Source organism: Schistocerca cancellata, chromosome 6 (assembly GCF_023864275.1).
Source record: "Schistocerca cancellata isolate TAMUIC-IGC-003103 chromosome 6, iqSchCanc2.1, whole genome shotgun sequence".
In the NCBI taxonomy this organism is placed as follows: Eukaryota; Metazoa; Arthropoda; class Insecta; order Orthoptera; family Acrididae; genus Schistocerca; species Schistocerca cancellata.
Window position 1 is genome coordinate 217706056 of NC_064631.1, and position 15335 is coordinate 217721390.

At 43.0% G+C, this 15335-nt stretch overlaps 1 protein-coding gene and 1 pseudogene across 2 annotated transcripts in view; one reads left to right on the plus strand and one right to left on the minus strand.

Annotated features, from left to right (window-relative positions):
• The window catches only part of LOC126088568 (follistatin), an 800862-nt gene that overhangs the window by 265472 nt on the left and 520055 nt on the right, over nt 1–15335 (minus strand). The gene's annotated exons all lie outside the window — the stretch shown is intronic.
• LOC126089730 (5S ribosomal RNA) lies at nt 7977–8095 on the plus strand (annotated as a pseudogene).

The window sequence follows — 15335 nt, forward strand, 5'->3', positions numbered from 1 at the left end:
TGCAACGGGAATTCCACTGTTAAATGCAGAGGAGTGCTCGTATGAAGAAGGGTGTAAGACAAGGCTGTAGCCTTTCCCCCTACTCTTCAATCTGTACATCGAGGAAGCAATGATGGAAATAAAAGAAAGGTTCAGGAGTGGAATTAAAATACAAGATGAAAGGATATCAATGATACGATTCGGTGATGACATTGCTATCCCGAGTGAAAGTGAATAAGAATTAAATGATCTGCTGAACGGAATGAACAGTCTAATGAGTACACAGTATGGTTTGAGAGTAAATAGGAGAAAGACGAAGGTAATGAGAAGTAGTAGAAATGAGAACAGCGAGAAACTTAACATCAGGATTGGTGGTCACGAAGTCAATGAAGTTAAGAATTTCTGCTACCTAGGCAGTAAAATAACCAATGACGGACGGAGCAAGGAGGACATCAAAAGCAGACTCGCTATGGCAAAAAAGGCATTTCTGGTCAAGAGAAGTCTACTAATACCAAATACCGGCCTTAATCTGAGGAAGTAATTTCTGAGGATGTACATCTGGAGCACAGCATTGTATGATAGTGAAACATGGACTGTGGGAAAACCGGAACAGAAGAGAATCGAAGCATTTGAGATGTGGTGCTATAGACGAATGTTGAAAATTAGGTGGACTGATAAGGTAAGGAATGAGGAGGTTCTAAGCAGAATCGGAGAGGAAAGGAATATGTGGAAAACACTGATAAGGAGAAGGGACAGAATGATAGGACATCTGCTAAGATATGAGGGAATGACTTCCATGGTACTAGAGGGAGCTGTAGAGGGCAAAAACTGTAGAGGAAGACAGAGATTGGAATACGTCAAGCAAATAATTGAGGACGCAGGTTGCAAGTGCTACTCTGAGATGAAGAGGTTAGCACAGGAAAGGAATTTGTGGCGGGCCGCATCAATCCAGTCAGTAGACTGATGACCAAAAAAAAAAAAAAAAATGGTTCGCGGGAAGAACGACTGTCTGAAAGCCTCCGTGCGCGTTCGAATCTCTCTAATTTTACATTCGTGATCTCCTCGGGAGGTATAAGTAGGGGGAAGCAATATATTCGATACCTCATCCAGAAACGCACCCTCTCGAAACCTGGACAGCAAGCTACACCGCGATGCAGAGTGCCTCTCTTGCAGAGTCTGCCACTTGAGTTGGCTAAACATCTCCGTAGCGCTATCACGGTTACCAAATAACCCTGTGACGAAACGCGACGGTCTTCTTTGGATCTCCTCTATCTCTTCCGTCAACCCGATCTGGTACGGATCCCACACTGATGAGCAATACTCAAGTATAGGTCGAATGAGTGATTTGTAAGCCACCTCCTTTGTTGATGGACTACATTTTCTAAGGACTCTCCAATGAATCTCAACCTGGTACCCACCTTACCAACAATTAATTTTATATGATCATTCCACTTCAAATCGTTCCGTACGCATACTCCCAGATATTTTACACAAGTAACTGCTACCAGTGTTTGTTCCGCTATCATGTAATCATACAATAAAGGATCCTTCTTTCTATGTATTCGCAATACATTACATTTGTCAATGTTAAGGGTCAGTTGCCACTCCCTGCATCAAGTGCCTATCTGCTGTAGATCTTCCTGCATTTCGCTGCAATTTTCTAATGCTGCACCTTCTCTGTATACTACAGCATCATCCGCGAAAAGCCGCATGGAACTTCCGACACTATCTACTAGGTCATTTATATATATTGTGAAAAGTAATGGTCCCATAACACTCCCCTGTGGCACGCCAGAGGTTACTTTAACGTCTGTAGACGTCTCTCCATTGATAACAACATGCTGTGTTATGTTTGCTAAAAATTCTTCAATCCAGCCACACAGCTGGTCTGATATTCCGTAGGCTCTTACTTTGTTTATCAGGCGACACTGCGGAACTGTATCGAATGCCTTCCGGAAGTCTAGGAAAATGGCATCTACCTGGGAGCGTGTATCTAATATTTTCTGCGTCTCATGAACAAATAAAGCGAGTTGGGTCTCACATGATCGCTGTTTCCGGAATCCATGTTGATTCCTACAGAGTAGATTCCGGGTTTCCAAAAACGACATGATACTCGAGCAAAAAACATGTTCCAAAATTCTACAACAGATCGATGTCAGAGGTATAGGTCTATAGTTTTGCGCATCTGCTCGACGACCCTTCTTGAAGACTGGGACTACCTGTGCTCTTTTCCAATCATTTGGAACCTTCCGCTCCTCTAGAGACTTGCGGTACACGGCTGTTAAAAGGGGGGCAAGGGGGGCGGTGCCTCTAACCGCGCGACCAGTCAGCGCGGCTGTAGTACCACATCGATATTATCATAGTAGCTGCAATAAACTGAATCTGTATTTGCCATGAGCCTTTAATTAGAGGCCATGTTATTAAAAGAAAAGAAACAGTGCAGAACTTCACTTCGAAGTTTTATTCAGTAAATTTATTGTTAATACAACACGGTCCAGTCACATTAATGTTACCACCACCTACGTTCGACGTAATAACCACTCACAGACGGCCTGTGACAGCACTATCAGTGGAGGGTGTATAAAGCGTGTCGTGGGGAACGTGGAGAGCAATGCAATCGTTGTCGCAACCTGGAAACGGAGCGATTTATCTGGTGTCCAAAAAGCAATGCTCATCGGCTTTCTGGGCAAAGGGTGTAAGCATTTCGGAAATCTCTAAGTCTGTAAACTTTTTGCGTGGCGCCGTGGTTAAAGTATACCGTGCATGGTGAACTGGCGCTATCCAAAAGCCGGCCGCGGTGGTCTAGCGGTTAAGGCGCTCAGTCTGGAACCGCGCGACTACTACGGTCGCAGGTTCGAATCCTGCCTCGGGCATGGATGTGTGTGATGTCCTTAGGTTAGTTAGGTTTAAGTAGTTCTAAGATGTTAAGTCCCATAGTGCTCAGAGCCATTTCTGCTATCCAAAACTGGCGCCGAGGTAACTGTGTTGCACCACGGGATGCATATGGCAGGGGTGAACGACAGAAGCGGAAATGTGTACTGGCGAATAGACGCAGAGCCGTTGAGAAGCTGACTGCCCAGATGAACGAAAGGGCTGTCAACAGCATCCCCTCAACGACCGTTCAGCGAACGTTGCTGCGTATGTGCCTCCGCAGCAGGTGCGTGGTTCCTGCATCCGTGCTGACTGCTGTTCATCGGCGACGAAGGCTGGAATTTGCACACCAGTACTGCTACTTGACGTCCACTGAGTAGCGACAGCCGGACAGCTGGCCTTTTCAGACGAATCACGTCGGCCGTTGGCGTGAATGGCGTGAAACGTCTGAAAACAAACACCTTGCAACAGTCATCGGAACGATCCAGTCCGGAGGAAGGAGTATTATGGTACACGGGACATAAAATCCCGTCTGAGGCCTGCGATCAATTTTATGTTAATAATTGACAACCAAGGCTATACAGTCGCAATAAAGATGTTCAATTGACTCTTTTATTAGAGCGTTTCGGGATTACACCCATCTTCAGACATCACAAACTTCAACTCCTTCCTAACAAACCAGGCGTACAGCCTTGACAACTCAAAGAAAAGTTTGAGTTGTCAAGGCTGTACGCCTGGTTGGTTAGGAAGGAGTTGAAGTCTGTGATGTCTGAAGATGGGTGTAATCCCGGAACACATAACATGTTCTAATAAAAGAGTCAATTGACCATATCATGACTTTATTGCGATTGTACAGCATTGGTTGCCAACTATTAAGAAGTATTATGGTCTTGGCAATGTTTTCGCGGCATTCCCTGGGTTATCTTGTCATTCTTGGAGGCATAATTGATCAATACAAGTATCAATCCATCAGTTGGATTCATGTCCACCCCTACATGCGGTTTGTTTTCCTCGGCACGATGGCATCTACCAAACAATGAAACGCGTCACACAGCCCGAAGGGTATGTGCGTAGTTCTAAGAGCATCAAGACGAGTTTACCGTACTCCTCTGGCGACCAAACTCCCCAGATTAAAACCCAATCGATATGGCTGTTCGTGCCCTGGATACTCAGCCGAGAAACCTAGCACAACTGGCCTTGCCACTGGCGTCGGCATTGCCATACATCTCTATCCGTCCCTTCGAGAACCTTACCACTGACTCTCTTTCTGCACATGTTGCAGCGGTCCGCTCTGAAAAAGTGGATATTTAGGCTTTTGTCAGGTGGTCAAATGGCTCTGGTTCAAATGGCCCTGAGCACTATGGGAGTTAACGTCTGAGATCATCAGTCCCCTAGACTTACAACTACTTAAACCTAACTAACCTAAGGACATCACACACATCCATGCCCGAGGCAGGATTCGAACCTGCAATCGTAGCAGCAGCGCGTTTCCGGACTTAATCGCCTGGAACCGCTCGGCCACAGTAGTCGCCGTCAGGTGATCACGTGACTGTGACTGCACAGAGTACAAACAGCTGCAAGTTTCTGAACATGTAACTACTATAACACTATTTTCTGGCATTCAGTGTTAACACCAGTTTAGATCGATGTATTTCCCCACACATCGATTGTATAATATGTACAAAAACTGACGAATTGTTTGTGTCGAAGAATATTACATCTTTGAGTGGATTTCTTTCTAATATGCATCACTCCACAGCATATGCTGGATGCTGCTGGATTTATGGTAAAAATATTTATATTTATAGTAAAAAGAGAGTAATCTATGGCCAATAGGCAATTGAAATGGAAGCTAACTACGGGTGTAACATCATAATAGGTGTCGTTACATGATTAAAAAATGAGTGATGCAACTAATTAATCTCAGCCCCAACAACCGCATGCCTGTATAAGCAATATGGGTCTACACATTTCTATTTTCATTCTTATGTGCACGTCCTGTGTCCTGATTTCATTTTTCACCCTTCCTGAAAGTGTGTGGACAAATGTGAATGATTTGAATGCCGTAGCAGACGAACCAGAGAAGTTTCTGGATGCAATAATATACCAACAGCCGTTGGTATTGTAGAAATTTATTTTATAAACTTCTTATGTGCTAATAGTTGCGGCATTACATTGATGCCATCTTCAGACCCCACACGTTATAGTCGTAAAATCGCTATACATGGACGGAGGCACATAACTGGATCTGTGAATCATGTCGCCTGGCCACCAAGAGCTGTTGCATAGCGATTTGATTCACGGATCCAGTTATATGGCTCCTTCCGTGTATAGCGATTTTACACTAAGACGTGTGGGACCTCAAGATAGCATCAATGTAATACCGAAATTGGTACCACATAATAAGTTTATAAAATAAATTTCTACAATACACACAGCTGTTGGTAAATTATTGCATCAAGAAATACATGAGAGCCGTTGTCCCACGGTCTATAATGGATCAACGAAGAAGAACCAGAGAAGTGGTGGGTTTCTTAATCTTCTGCCAACCTAAACGGTGTTGGTGGGAGTCAGAGAGCAGGAACAGAAGGGCTTGGCCAAAGATTAGTAAAGCAAAGCGTTTTCCTAGCAGAGGTTGGTCATGAGTCTCCCCCACCACCTCAGGCGGTTCGGAGAGAGCTCCGCGCGGCGGTTATAGGTGGAGTTGTTTCTGAAGGCAGGTAAGCGACCAGACGATCACTCAGAACGTATGTGTCGAACAACGGACAAAAGGTATTTGAAACTGTTAATAATAATTTGTTAGTCTCAACAATTTCTTTTCCTAGCTATTTTTGAATTACCATTTAGGTTCTGGTTACAATTTTTGGTTCAGTTAATCAGTGTCATAATAGTGTGATTTTCGTTAGGCGCGACCACGCGGTCTACAGATTCAAAGCGCAACCCAAGCCTTAAAAGTTACTGTCTGCCATATTATTTTATTTGTGCCGGACATTTTAAATTATCAATAAAACTGTACCGAGCGTATATTCGTCAAGATGAATCGATTTGATTACAAGCGCTTCACGCAAAGATGTGCAGTCACCAAAATCCTGGTCGATGCCAGCCACGAGGTGCATACAATTCTTACCACTAATAAATGCTGTCGAGATTTTATTTGCCGTGTGAATTAGTGCATGTGAATGTCTGCGTTACAAACGTGAGCAGTGACCACGTGCTCCCCAGATTTTCTCACCCCACAGGACTCTACAGATTAAGGCCAACGTGGCTTGTTATTCTCGTGTGAGAAAGCCATAGGATCGTATATAAACTTACCAGGAATGTTTTGTCCATCTATTAAATACAAAAAAATACTGTTGACATGAAAAATATTAGTCAAAAATAAATATTTTATCATTGTTGTTAATTTATTTTTAATACATCTGAAAATAATGTCACATTTGTAGTATTGATGATTTACGCTCCTCAAATCCAAAGTGCTTGGCTCGAGTTTAGCTAGCGTTACATAGCTTTCTCTGACTGCCCCATAGAATACCATAGCTTTATCCGTGGCGACCTTAATAAATTCAATCAGCGAAGGAATCATTCGTCAAATTTAGATGGGCCTAAATCTATTTCAAATAACGGGCAAAACTATTCAGAGAAGGTTACGTCGCCAAACAAAAATAAGAGCGAATGTGGATAGGATATGCCTTCATAGCAGGCTGGAACAAAAGAAATAATAATAATCAAAAGGAGCTCCTGCTAGTGAAAGTAAGTACCCCTCCAAGGCTGCCACTCAGTGAATAGCAAGAAGCCAGTGGTGAGTTACAAGGGAGGACGTCAAAAAGTAAGTTACGTCGTCTCATGTTAAGACTATTGCACAATATTGGCACATTGTCAGAAGAAGGTACATGTTCTTGGTTTTTGCAGTTCTCTTGTGGTTCGGGTAACATAATTTACATATCACAGTGCGGGTGTGGAATTACCTGGCAACTGGAAGCGTACTCCAGATTTGAAGTACGCAGCACAATACTATTCTTGTGGGCAAAACGTGTAATTCTGAAATTCTGGCGGTATATGGACCAAACGCAGTGTCGCGTCCAGCTGTAGTGGTAATTGTAGTGACCAAGGCCATGTGTGCGGGCGTGATGCTGTTCGGGAAGGTAGGCCGTCGACATCGATCACAGACGACAGTGCCCAGGCGGTAAAGGAACTGACTGGCAGCAGTCGCAGATTTTTCGACGACGAAGGCGTTTACATACTACTTCTCGAACGGGTTTGTGATTAAGGAGCAGAATGCTATCACCAAGGAGTTGAGCGCTTGGTGGAACGTCCCGATCGCAGTTTACAGAGACTTGGTGGCCAAGTTGGAAAATAATGTCAGGTATCTGTGTGACTTTGAAGTGCAGTGTAGCATTCAGTAAAAGTCACTTAGACTGTCACAACCGTGTGAAGGTTACTCTCTGAAGCCCCCTCTCACAATGACAGCCACACTGCCCCAGTAAATAAGTTTTTGTATACGACCCGCTATATAACTATCACTCAAGGTGATCCATTAAGCCTTTATATCTGTGTTCTTGCCACAGAGCCGTAACTAGCACCACGCTACGGACAGATGTAAGTTTCATGTGCCCGATCCGAAGAACAGTCTGAAATACAGAGAAACTCGTTGCAGTTTTGTGTATATTTATGTTCAGCACTCAGTCACGGGTTAGAGAACATCAAAAATAGCTAAGATTAATCTCCACTTTCGTTTCTGCAATGCGTCAACAGAACCAGCTCAAAAAGTACTGCCCGTCACTGTCGGCAACAGTAACACCACCTCACTCGTCGCCCTCAAGCTTGCGTTTCGTGCTACTCGGCTCGTCTCGGCGTTGTTTCTGCGGCCGTGTTAGTTGTGTGTCAGCTGGCCGCTATGAACGTCGTGTTTGCCATGCTATGTTGAGGTAATTTCACAGCGACGGCAACAACAGCGCAGTGCATTTGTTGCATCTTGAATGTAGACAACATTGTCCGTTGAGGGTATCAATCTGGTGCTATACCCTGGTTAAGACAACAGTCGAGATCGCAATAACATTTGTTTATTACAACAGGTTTCGGGCTATGTTAAAACCATCCTCAGGTTTTTTGGGCCCCCTATGGCTTGTGGCAACGGCCTTGCCGCAGTGGATACACCGGTTCCCGTCAGATCACCGAAGTTAAGCGCTGTCGGGCGTGGCCGGCACTTGGATGGGTGACCCAACAGGGCCGCGGCGCGCTGTTGTCATTTTTCGGGGTGCACTCAGCCTCGTGATGCCAATTGAGGAGCTACTCGACCGATTAGTAGCGGTTCCCCAAAGAAAATCATCGTAACGACGGGGAGAGCGGTGTGCTGACCACACGCCCCTCCTATCCGAATCCTTATCTGAGGATGACACGGCGGTCGGATGGTCCTGATGGGCCACTTGTGGCCTGAAGACTGAGTGCTATGGCTGGTGCTGGCGGCTCCTCGGTTTTTCGCAGTGTACGATCATGGTATCACGTGAAAAACCGAGGAGCACCAGCTATAGGAGGCGCAAAAAGTCAGAGAATGGCTTTAACATAACCCGAAACCGATCGTAATAAACGAACGTTATTGCGATCTCGGATGTTGTTTTAACAAAAAAAGGTTCAAATGGCTCTGAGCACTATGGGACTCAACATCTTAGGTCATAAGTCCCCTAGAACTTAGAACTACTTAAACCTAACTAACCTAAGGACATCACACACACCCATGCCCGAGGCAGGATTCGAACCTGCGACCGTAGCAGTCCCGCGGTTCCAGACTGCAGCGCCAGAACCGCTAGACCACCGCGGCCGGCTGTTGTTTTAACCAAAGCATTTGCATCCGTACATAGGCGCATTATTTTCTGTCTTATGTTGTGGATTGTGCTATTGCTGACTGCGTGTTACAGACTGTTCCGCTACTCTGAAGGTATTTTCACAGAAAGAGAGGTAACTGGGATAGCAAACAAATCATAATCACAGTATAATTCTGTAAGGAAGTATTGGAGACCAAGGACTATTACATCAAAATACATAGAAAATATTGCTGAACATCTTCGAAATTAGTACAGATGTTTCCTACACAACGATTTCCTATTATCAACTAACAGTTTTGAGTTTCTCATCTTGAATTAAACAAATTCGATGAGTTAAAAGTAGATGGGCAGTAAAGTGAAGTACCTTAGCACATTCTGGGTACGATTATCGACTAGATACCACGTGAAGACCAAAATCGAACCGATATGATTTTCTATAGACAATAGTAGTGTGGTTACTGTCCTTGAACTAATATCCAAACAGTATTATTTGGGGACACCCTCTATAACGCGCACCTGATAATTTGGAGGCGAGTGTCCAACAGATCAAGCTTGTATCTTCGAATTCATGAGGTCTTGTGTTTTGTTCTTCAATTTTCGGTGTGTTCTCGACGCAACTGTCCATTTTCCCAGAAGCATAGTAGACTTCTAGGAAAGTAGTTCACTTAGGATACCTTCTATTCGGATGGTGTTGTTATTGTCTTCAGTCTGAAGTCTCTTCTTATGTCTGAAGCAGCTCTCCATGATAGTCTATCGTTCGAAAGCCCCCTTCATTTCTGCATAACTAATGAAACCTGCACTAATAACGAGCTTAATGTAGTCAAGACTTGATCTCCCTCCCACACTTCACTCAGTAACCAATTTTTGGATTCTTTGATGACACAGGATGAGCTCTACCAACCTGTCCACCATTTTAGTCAAGTTATGACACAAATTTTTCATATCGATTCAGTATTTCGTCAATAATTATCTTATGTACCCATATAATATCGAGCATCTTCTAATATTGAGTATTCTTCTGTAGTAGAACGTTCCAGAAACTTCTATTCTCTTCTTGTCCAACCGGTTTATCGTCCACGTTTCATTTCCGTACAAGGCTACGCTACAGATATCTTCAGAAAAGACTTTCTAACATATAAATTTACGGGATTGTTACAACTAAATGTTCGCTGTTTGAGCCAGCTTAGACGGAAAACTGTTTACTGTATGTGTGCTCAACTTAATACGAGTAATGTTCAGACTGTGCGCTGCAGTATTTGGGTTCTTAGTAGTGCTAATATCATGACGTGCCATTAGGCGCCGTTAGTGGTACGGCGACGTAGGGTTGAAACACAAACACCTGTGTGCATTACAGTTGCAGACCGTCTGCATGCGTCTGGACAAGGCGAACAGAGCATTACTCGTAAAGCTGTTTGATCAAAACAACAGCAATAGTGCAGCTGTTCGTAGCGAGTATGAACGCATTAAAGGAATACGGAGATATCTTCTTTCCGCACTGGCGTTGAAGAATTTGATTCGAATTGTTTGGTGATTCGGGAATTGGTCCTGGGATACACCGACGGCCGAATGCGTCACAAATTGTTGAAAATGTTACTGCTGCCGTGGCTGAGACTGCTGCACGCAAAGTGCTATCTTCAAGCAGTGCCACGAGCTCCCACGACAGCTGAACATTCAGTGGTCCACCGTTCGAAAATAGCTGCGTGCTATTGTGAAATCGTATCTCTAGAGCGGTTCCACGCTCGCGTGGAAGCAGATGGTCTTAATACTGAGCCACGTTTATAACCTGGGACCGAAACGCGGTACGAAAGTAACAAATATCGCTTTTTCATGCCGAAATTAAAATGTGATTCTTTCAACAGTTCATTCGTTATTTCTTGTTCGCAAGTCCTTGGAAATATCTCCAAGATTTGTTGTCCTACGCCGGTCTACAGTCTGGAACCGCGCGACGGCTACGGTAGCAGGTTCGAATCCTGCCTCGGGCATGGACGTGTGTGATGTCCTTAGGATAGTAAGGTTTAAGTAGTTCTACGTTCTAGGGGACTGATGACCTCAAAAGTTAAGTCCCATAGTGCTCAGAGCCATTTGAACCATTTTTTTGTTGTCCTACGATCATTTGATTTTTTGTGCTGGCCTTCTCGAGTAGTGGAAGTTTAATTATAACTACCTCTCTGTGTTAGCAAATTATTTTTTTCCCGAAAGGCTTCTCTCACTGTTGCTAGTCTGAATTTTCTAGGCTTTGTATTTTGACCATATTTAGGTATTTTGCCAACAAAGTAACAAAACTCATCTACCATATAAGGGGGGTACGACGTGAACGGGACGACTTGGAGCAGGAGAGGCATCACAGGACATTTTAATTTACACTGTCTATACTTTTACAAAGAAATTCATAGAACTTTGTTAGCATGAACAGGAAGGACTCAGGATTCACACCCATAGCAGAGGAAGTTCAAAAACATAACAAAACAAATGTTTTTTACATGTGAAATTTCATCATTTTTTCACTTGGAATTAGCTGCACTTGTTGCTGTAGGTACACTTTTCTTCATAAGTAAGAGAGATTCTTCGATGGATTTTGCACAGCATACAAACCATACTTACAGGTGTATCAAACTCTATAATTTCCCAAATCTGTTAAAAACTGTGATAAAAATTGAGATAATTAACTATAAAATTCGAGTTTTCTCTAAACACGAAGTTTAAAAAGTAACAGCCCATTCTTTTTTCCACAGATTAAATAAATTCTGGAGTTTCATACACCTGTAAGTATGGTTTGTAAGCTGTGCAAAATTCATCGAAGAATCTCTCTTACTTATGAAGAAAAGTGTACCTATAGCAACAAATGCAGCCAACAGTAAGTGAAAAAAATCATGAAATTTCACATTTAAAAAATATTATTTTTTCGTGTTTTTGAACTTCCACTGCTATAAGCGTGAATCCTGAATAATTTCTGGTCATACTGACGAACATTTATGAATTTATTTGTAAAAGTATAGACAGTGCAGATTAAAATGTCCTGTGGTGCCTCTCCTTCTCGAAGTCGGCCAATTTGACGTCCTACCCCCTGAAGCGTCAAATTTCCTAATCTAATTCTCTCAGCATTCGCCAATTTAATTAGAGTTCATTTCATTATTTCCCGTTTCCTTGACGTTCGTCTTAAATCTCTTTTCAAGACTCTATTCATACTGTTCAAACGCTTTTTCAAGTGATATGCCGTCTCTGACAAAATTGTAAGGTCTGCTCCGTGAACTTAAATTATCTTTCCAAATTTCTATTTGGTTTTCTTTATGGCCTGCTCAATATACTCGTACATATTTAATAACATCTGGGGTAGACTACAACCGCGTCTGACTCCTTTCTAAACTACTAGTTCACTTTCATGTCCGCCTCTTGTAACTCAAGTCTTAGTTTCTGTACAAGATGAAGAAAACTTTTGGTTCCCCGTATTTTATCCCCGGTAACTTATTGAATTTCATAGAGAGTAGTCCAGTCTCTAAATTCTCAAGCGCTGTAAACATCTATTTTTCTTTCTTCAGTCTATCTACTAAGGTACCAGTTGGGTATTTTCAGCAATATGTGATTCTGATGTTTATTCTGTTTTCACTAAGTCGCGTAAGCACGTTAACATCCACAGTACGCCATTTCAGGCGATGGCGCTTTTTGTTGATGCAGATCTCGAAAACGTATTGGGACCAGTGGTGCGCGGGTGTTGCGTTTCTGCGTTTGCGGCGACAGGTGCACGGCGGGCAGTGGTGGTGGTGGTGGGTTGGGGCGCTGCACGCCGCCGCCGCCGCCGCCGCCGCCGGCTGGTGACGGAGCAGGTTCTGCCGTCAGACGGCGCCCTTCTTCTCGGGCATCGAACCCCGGTCCGCCGGTCCACGGCCCGGCTACCTGCACGTCGGCCACCGCCCGTCCGACACACGCGCCGCCAAGGAATGCGCTGCGTGCAGCCTTGAGAAATGGCCCCATGTCGCGCTGGAAAACTAAATGCGCTACCTGTGCCGTTCGTAGGTTTAAAGGCAAAAAAAAAAAAAAAAAAAAAAGAGGGAGAGACGTTAGAAAGCCTACCTTTGTGTACGTGGAAACTTGAAACATTTCAACTTAACTGTGGAATAAGTGTTAAACAATTAGATCGTGTGTAAAAACAATGACAGTGTCTGCTCCATAAGTACCTCTCTGTTCCTCAAAAACCGTGAACTTTGTGGTTAGGTTTTACTGTTCATAGATGTTCAACAGGAAACTATTGTAGCAGTATGTGGAGGTTCACCTGCAAACTGTTAATGAGACTTATCGAAATTAAACAATAGTGCACTGACCATGTAACTGTGTATTACTGGGGAGGGGGGGGGGGGGGTTGTGAAAAGTGAAATTTAAAGTACTGTGAAACGCAACTGTGCACCAGTCGGCTACATTATTTACAGTAGTCAGTGTCGGAATCCACAATCCAATGTTCAGCCAGTGTGGCAACGCAGTACGTCGACACCGAGGACAAAGATAAATGAAGCAGGTGGAACAGCTACATTGTCTAACTACATGATAGAAGAAGAAATTGGAGTCGAAAAGAAAGACATAGGAAATCCAGTATTAGATTCAGAATTAAAAAAAAAAAAGCTGGAAAACTTGGGAACGAAGAAGGCAGAAAGAATAGATAACATTCAATCGGAATTTCTGAAATTGTTGGGAAAAATGGCAACCAAACGACTATTCAAGTTGGTATGTAAAATCTATGAAAATGACGACGTACCATCAGATTTTCGGATAAACGTCATCCATAAAATTTGGAGAGTAGCAAGGGACGATAATTGAGAAAACTATCGTACAATCAGCTTAACAGCTCATGCATTCAAGCTGATGGCAAGAATAATATGCAGAAGAAAGGAAAAGAAAACTGAGGATCTGTTAGATGACGATCAGTTTGGCTTCAGGAAAGGTAAAGGCACCAGAGAGGCAGTTCTGACGTTGCTCTGGATAATTGAAGGAAGGTTGAAGAAAAATGAAGACACACTCGTAGCATTCGTAGACCTAGGAAAAACGTTCGACAATGTGAAATGGTGCAACATCTTCGCAATATTGAGAAAAAAAAGGGTAAGCTATAGGGAAAAACGAGCAATGTATTGTATGTACAAGACCCAAGACGGAACAATAAGACTGGAAGGTCAAAAGCGAAGTGCTCGGAATAAAAGTGATGTAAGACAGGGATACAGTCTTTCGCCCTCCTCTTCAGTCTATAACGAAGAACCAATGACGGAAAGAAAGAAAAGTTCAAGAGTGGAATTAATATTCAGGGTGATAGAATATCAATGAGAAGATTCGCTGATGATACTGGTATCCTCACTGAGAGGTATTATACAGTAGTATCTGTTGAACGGAGCCGGCCATTGTGGCCGAGCGGTTCTAGGCGCTTCAGTCCGGAACCGCGATGCTGCTACGGTCGCAGGTTCGAATCCTGCCTCGGGCATGGATGTGTGTGATGTCCTTAGGTTAGTTAGGTTTAAGTAGTTCTAAGTTCCAGGGGACTGATGACCTCAGAAGTTAAATCCCATAGTGCTTAGAGCCATTTGAACCATTTTCAAATCATTAATATCTTTGGCCTTTTCTGCTCTTTCAGTTGATCAGGCAGACAGACTGGATTTTATCTGTGTAGTTGACACCTGCCGGAGAGCACAAAATATTCCCGATCCTCGCAAACTAGGGAAAAAAAAGAAACGAGGCGCTTCTTTTCTGACTGTGTTGCTGCATGGACGCAAGAACGTCAGAAAACACATTTCCGAACGTTTCGGTCAATATTCCTTATGGCAGACACTTTAGTCCAAATCACAATATGAAGAGGTGGTCACATACCGCCATTTTTTTTTTACTGGAACTGGCAGCCTACTCTTGCATAGATACGCCTCGATTTAAACAGTGTTACCCCACCGTGGCGACTATGTCCCCCCACAGGAGAAATATGAGAGAAGTGTACGGACAGTTGGTAAATGAGACAGCACCCAGACGTAACGACTACTGAATGAAATAAACTTCTTGTGCCGATTCCGAGGTGAGTACATTTTAATGTGTAATACTGTATCTCTGAATGAAATAAACTTCTTGTGCCGATTCCGTGGTGAGTACATTTTAATGTATAATACTGTATCTCTCATTCTTAAATTTAGGATTAAAACATTTAACCTGCAATTACAGCGATTTATTGAGATTATGTTTACAAAAAACTGTGGGTTAATTTTGATTTAGCGTTCATAATAAAATATTCAGTTAACGGCAGGTGATTTCCCGCTCGAAACAGCCTTGAATAACTTACTTCTGAGTTTTTACTTCTATGCTTGAGATTCTACAATTTTATTACGGATGTAAAATGAAATTGGCCAAAAGTTTCACAAAAAATCTGCAAATCGTTACAGTTAAGGGCGACATAATTTAACTACAAATACTCGGCAGACAGTAATTATGGAGTGTTTAAGAAAAACTATACTGCCTAATTAAGGGTGATAAAATTTAAAAAAGTGTCATTATCATATAATGTTTCGTTGCACACAGGTACACTGGTGGTTTCTCGTTATGGATATGCTACTGACACCAGTCACTAATTTTGTGTCATAAAGTTACACAAAAACAACTCAGGTCACTTCTGAAAATTACGTAGCTTGCAAATTCCACGATCGAGACTAA